This window comes from Phyllostomus hastatus, unplaced genomic scaffold, assembly GCF_019186645.2.
Source record: "Phyllostomus hastatus isolate PE091 unplaced genomic scaffold, TTU_PhHast_1.1 phas_scaffold_501, whole genome shotgun sequence".
Classification (NCBI taxonomy): domain Eukaryota; kingdom Metazoa; phylum Chordata; class Mammalia; order Chiroptera; family Phyllostomidae; genus Phyllostomus; species Phyllostomus hastatus.
The window spans coordinates 46,420,843-46,427,565 of record NW_025334033.1 but is presented as its reverse complement, the minus strand read 5'-3'; positions in this window follow the sequence as shown (position 1 = coordinate 46,427,565).

Below are 6,723 nucleotides of genomic sequence, written 5' to 3'. Positions count from 1 at the left end.
GGGGAGCTATCAGCTCTTCTAGGACTGGGCTCAGCTGCCCCTTTTAGTTTTGAATGGCTACAAAAAATTCATGGCAGTTGCCCTAAAGCATACAAAATGGAAAAAGGAAGAGGAAAAAAGGAAAGAAAACAGAAAAGGAATGTAAGATTAGAAGAGAAAAGAATGCGGAGGAAATGGGAAGAGGAGAAAGGTGTTCTTGGAGAAGTGCAGTGATGCCATCAGCCACGTTGGGCATCATCTGTGGAACGAACCCTAAGTAGGGTGACCCCACAGGCAGGGATGAAAACAATAGGGCTTCTCTCTGGCAAAGGGCTTTTGCTTCCCATTGGGAAACAGCTGCCATTGTGGATGGGTGAATGGATGGATGGATGGATGCATGCATGCATGGATGAATAGGACAAAGATCAGTGGGAAGGGTTTGCGAGGGATTCAAGGAATGAAAAGGAGGAAGAAATCGAGTGAGAAGTGAGAGAACTCAGTGTCGGGGTGAAGAACTCTCAGTTATAATGTTGGTGCCAAGGGGTGGCTTGGGAGAGCCTTCTCCCTTCCCCTTCCAATCTCTGTTTTAAATAAACATGCAATCTGAGTGAAAAATAGTGTTTACTATACAAACATCCTGGATGAAAATTCCCCAGCCTCTGCCTCCCCCAGCTTTACCTCCCTAAGTCCTCCTGCAGGGAATCTCCAGAGCTGCTGCTGGTCAGCTGCAAGGCATTGTGTCTGGTTTCACCTAATCACTCCCCAGACCAAGTGAATTAGCCTGTGGACAGACAGGTGAGGGCCTGAAACAGGATTAGAGGAGGCGGGGAAAATAAGCTTCAGATTAGTTTGAGAATAGGAAGAGTTAAAGAGCTTTAAGCCTTCCAGTCCCTCCTACTCAGGGATTTGGAGTATTAATTACTCTAACAATAGCAAATCATTGAGTGGATTGTCTCTTCTCTCCCTTCAGTAAAAAATGTTGAGTATAGGCTTATTCCCAGGAAGGCTAAGTGGGAATGGTTCCTTAGGGTCAGAGTCAAGGGTTAAGGGCCAAAGGGCAACACCCTCTAAGCCTTGAACCAATAGTAGGGGTGGCTGGCACAGGAGTGAGCAATGCTTCTTTCACGGAAAGTCTTTATCAGAAACCAGAGCTGCAGAGAGGGACACTCTGAGTCAGATTTCAACAGCTACCCTTGGTGGGGGCACGTCAGAGGAGGTGTCAGTAGGAACTGCAGGGAAGGGGAGCCATTCTTAGGCCTCCACTACCCCTGGGGCCTACTGACTCACTCAGGAATCCCAGGGCCTCCTGGGCAGATCCAGTCCTACAACCAGCCTGGGTGTGTTCTCTGATAAATCATGGCTGTCTTTCATGTCAAGTAACAGGGAAACACTGGCCTTTTCTCTAAAAAAGATGCAATGTTACGTTCAAGCCTATGTAAGAATAAGAGGAGATCTGATTCCCAAGGAAGTCTAAACCTCATCTGAGATCTTGGAAGGAGCCTTGGGGGAGAGGGGCTAATCCAGGAGTAGTGGTCTTGGAGGCTTTGGCACTGAGTCCCACTGTGAGCATTATACATGGGTCAAGGGTGAAGTGAAATTCTAGGAAAAGACATCAGTGCTGGAGAGTGAAAAGGCTTATCATACTAGACTCCTCAAAGGGGCCTTATGTGTTCATTTGACCAAGGAGAAGACACAAAGGTGCAGAAATGACCCAGGAAGGCAAGTAAGTTGAATGAGTTTCACAGAAGGGTGGAAGGCATTCATCTTCCCTCTCTCAGGACAGAGCTGGGGGTGCCAGGCTGAGGAGTTACATGTTCATTTTAATGATCTTCACTGTGGCCTAATGTCTTTCAGTGCAGACTGCCACTGACTCCTGTTCTTGCTCGAGGATCCCTTCCACCATACCTTCTGTTTCCATGTCTAAATCTGTTTCTGCCAGGGGAGGGAGCAGTGTCTAGCTCTTCATAACTTGCTTTCTTGACCTCAGGACTACTGTTAAATAACTCTATAATTTTTAAAAAATCATGATTTTTGCCCATTTATTATTTAAAAATTTTAACATTTTTCTGTATATATGCTATTTATCTGTTTTTCTAGTTTAAAAATAAAAATAAAAATAAGTCTTCCCCAGGGAGCATATTGTAGGAGGGGAAAAAGCTCTTTGAATGTTAAACCCTACTGGTCTGGGGAAAAAGTTGAGTAACTTGTATGAACTTGACCTTGACTATGATCCCCAACTGATGGTCATCTCTATCAGTTGAAGATTACCTGTGGCAATCCTAGCCCTCACCAGAGGGTATCTATTACTAAGATCTGGCGGGGAGGGACTTGGATTACTTGAGGAGGCATAACAGCTAAGCCAGGAATTGTAGTGTGGGACTAGAAGATAGAAAAAAAGGTAAAGGATGGGGAGGGAGCATTATTTGCCCCAGAATACTGCTGTGCAGCTTACTGAATTTGAGCTTCTGATTTGTTGGGCCCCAAATAGGAGAGGCTAGGCCAAGAGTAAACTGAGGATGGAGACAGTAAAGTGATCTCCTATGGTCATACAACTAGTGGGGAGCAGATTGTTCACATTTAGGGGCAGTATCAGTAACTCTGTAGTATCAGTCAGGTGGGAAAAAGAGAATTTAGTGAGGAGATTATTTGGTAGGATTTGGGCAAGGTTTAGGGGAACTAACAAAGGGTGGTGTGAGACTGTAGTTTTGATAAAACAGAGGTGGTATTACCACCCCAAAGTCTGAAGGGGAAAGAATAGTTGCTAGAACCCAGAGAGAGTTCCTGTAAGGAGAAAGCTGCCTGACAGGACTTGTGCCATTTGGTGGAGAGACAACCAATCCACAGTAATTTGTAAGGGTAGGCAAAAGGGGAATAAATGACCCTCCTGCCTCCCAGTTCCCTGCTGTTACCTCCTTTGCCTGAGCACAACTGGAAACCAGAGTCAAAAGAAGCCCTGTTGATGCGGTATAGACAGGTCAGTCCCCGGGATACAGGGCAGGGTGAAGGGGGAGTGTAGATCTGGAGGATCAAATGGAAGTGATCCAGCTACCTGAGAAAATAGGTGGTATCTTTTTTAGTAGCCTCCACATTTCTTCTTCTTTTTTCTACATTGGCATACCTGTTCCCACATGGCTTTCAGATGCTAGGATTTTTCTGATGTCTCCTTATATCCTGGAGCCCCTGGCCAAGTCAGCAGTGTCTAGTTTTTGGGTTTGCCCTCTTTCACTACTATTTCTTTATCATAATTAGTTCTTAAGATTTTTGCTTCTGGTCATGACAGAGCAACAGGAACCAGATTTACCCTCCTACCACAAACAACTAGAAAATGACACAAAAGTACCGATGGCTTCAGATACTGCACAACAGGCAGCATAAGACTGTGATTGCTGAGATAAAGGAAGCGAATTAGGTAAGCCCTATGATCACCCCCATTTCTGATTGGAGATAAATTCAAGACTGTCTAGCAGAGAGAGGCATCCACGCAGAGTAAGGTTGAAAGACAGAAAGTAAAGGTCAAAGAGACTCTGGATGGAAGTCATATGGAAGAGTTCTAGAAAAGAGAGCTATGTAGAAAAAGCCCCAGAAATCTGCACAATATTTCTTAGTACTAAAATGTACACACAGAGTAAAGCTCCATAAGGCTGGGCAAAGAATGACTAGAAACTATGAGATGAATAGTTCATAAGGTTACATAGAACTGAGAAATGTTCAAATATCAACCAGCTTGATAGTCAGGGCATTTAGTAGAGACCCCATAATGGTCATCTCTATCTAGTAGGAGTAAATTATCCCTAGAGAAAAAGAAACTTTAGACTCACTCTAACAAAGCTTAAAACAAGCCCCTAAAGGATCAATCTTACCCATAAGTAACCTGACAACCAGATAAAAGCCCAACACTCTCCAAAGGAAAATAACAAGACACTAACAATCAACAATGTAACTTTGAAAATATCCAACGTCCAATAAAAAATCGCTAGACTCTCCAGGTAGCAGGAAAATGTGACTCATAACCCAGAGAAAACTCAGTCAATAGAAACAGACTTGAAATCGATGGAGTTGAGCAAATAAGCAGAATCAACACAGCCATTACAAAATATGTGCTCAAGAATTTAAAGAAAAACATGAACTTAATGAGGAAACAATGGAAGATATATTTTAAAATAATCAAATGGAACTTCTAGTAATGAAAAAATATAATATCTGAAATGAAATATAAGTGAAATTTAAAGCAAACTGGACAATACAGAGAAAAAAAACAAGTGAAATTGAAAATGTAGCAAAAAAAACTATCCCAATGAAGCACAGAGAGGAAAAAGACAAGACAAAATAGAAATAAACAGAAAAAAAGAAGAGAATCTCAGTAACCTGTGGAGCAAAATCAAGTGGACTAATATCTGTATCTATATCTATATCTATACCTATACCTATACCTACATCTATATCAGGAGAGGAGAAAAAAGAGATAACAAGTTTTTTATGAACTGATGGCCAAAGTATTTTCAAATTTGATAAACACTAAAAATACCATAGATTCAAGAATCACGATGAAGCCCAAACAGAATGTAAGAAAAGCATACCAAGGTACATCATAGTCAAATTGCTAAAAGTTAGTGATAAAGAACAAATTTTAAAAAGCAGCCTAAGATATTTTGTAGAGGACAAAATATAAGAAATACTGCAGACTTATAATCAAACTATGCCAGCTGGAAGAAAATAGAAGGACATCTTTAAATGTGCTGAAGGAAAAAAAAAGATCAACTTAGAATTCTGTATTTAGTAAATACCCTTTAAAAATGAAGGCAAGAATAGAGACTTTATGAGACAAATAAGACCTTAGAGGATTCACCACAAGAAAATCTGCATTGTAAGAAATGTTAAAGGAAATCCTTTGGGCAGAAGGAAAATACTTGGATTGACACATAAGCATGAAGAATATCAGAGATGGTAAACATGTGGGTAAGTCTAAATGTGAAAGAGTTTTTTAAATGGAAAATTCCCTTTAGAATATTAAAGAAAGAATAAGGACAAAGTACTGTGGAGTTTACAACACAGGTAGAAGGAAAACACATAACAACAATAGCATAAAGGACGTGAGACATGTATAGAACACCCCACTCGAGAATAGCAGAATACATATTTCTTTTCCAGTTCCCATGGAACATTCATCAAGATACACTACAATTTGGGTCATAATGAAAGGCTAAACAAAATTTTAAAGCGTGAAATCTCATCACAAAACAATTAAATTAGACACAAAAGCCAAAAATGTTTGCAAAATACATATTTGGAAGTTAAACATTACATTTTAAATAACCCATGGGTCAAAGAAGACAGTGCAAAGATCATTTAAAATTATTTTTTAGTGAGTGAAAATGAAGGCATCAAAGTTTATGAGATGCCACTAAAGCAATTTAAGTAGAATTTTTAAGACTCTTGTTAAAAAGCTATTTATTGAGGTTTAATTTACATAATATAAAATTCATTGTTTTTTTTATCCTCACCTAAAGACATGCTTATTGATTTTAGTGATAGGGGAGGGAGGGAAAAAAAGAGGGAGAGAAACATCGATGCGAGAGAGATACACTGTTTGGTTGTCTGTCACACATGCCCCGACCAGGGACTGAACCCACAACCCAGGCATGTGGCCTGACCAGGAATTGATCCTGCAACCTTTTGGTATATGGGATGATGCTCTAACCAATCGAGCCACACCAGTTAAGGCTAAAATTCACCTATTTTAAGGGTATGATTCAATGATTGTAAGTAAATGTATAGAATCATGCAATCATCACCATGATCTGGATTATTTTCCTAGGGTCCCTCAGAAACTACTGTTATATCACAACTGCAATAAAGTTACAATTGTCAACTTCTTACCCATGCAACCAGCTCAACATTTAAAAATTGAGATATGATTCAGATAGCATAAAAAGCACCCTTTTAAAGAATCCAGTCCAGTGTTTTATACTGTATTTACTAGGTTGGGAATCACTGTAGAATTTCAGAACATTCCCATCACCCCCAGGAGAAACCGCACACCTATTATCCCCTGGAAATCATTAATCCACATTCTGTTTCTTTGAATTTGCCTATGCTGGACATTTCCTGTAAACAGAATCTTACACTATGTGGCGTTTTGTGTCTTGCTTCTTAGAATTCAGATGGTAATTTAAAGTTTTAAATGTTTAAATTAGAGAAGAATAAAGGTCTATTTTTGACATGTTTACCAAGATAATTTAATAGGGATAAAATAGTCTTTTCAACTGGTGGTATTGAGACAAATAGATATTCATGTGCAAAAGAATGATGTTGAACCTCTACCTCACGCTATATACCAAAATTAGCTCAAAATGGATCAAAGACATAAATGTTAAGAGTTAAAAATATAAACCTCTTAGATTAAAACTTAAATGTAAATCTTTGTGAGCATGGATTAAGCAATGGATTTTTAGCTATAACACCAAAACATAAGCAACACAATGAAAAACAGGTTAAACATCATTAAAATAGAAAACATTTGTGCATCAAAGTATACTATCAAGAAAGTGCAAAAAACAACCATGGAATGGTAAAAATATTTGCAAATCACATATATGATAAGGGATTTGTACCCAAAATATACAAAGAACTCTTATAGTGAAACAATAAAAATATAAACATCCCAAATATTTAAAATATGCAAAGGATTTGAGTGGACATTTCTCCAAGAAGATACACAAATGACCAATCAGTACATAAAAAGAC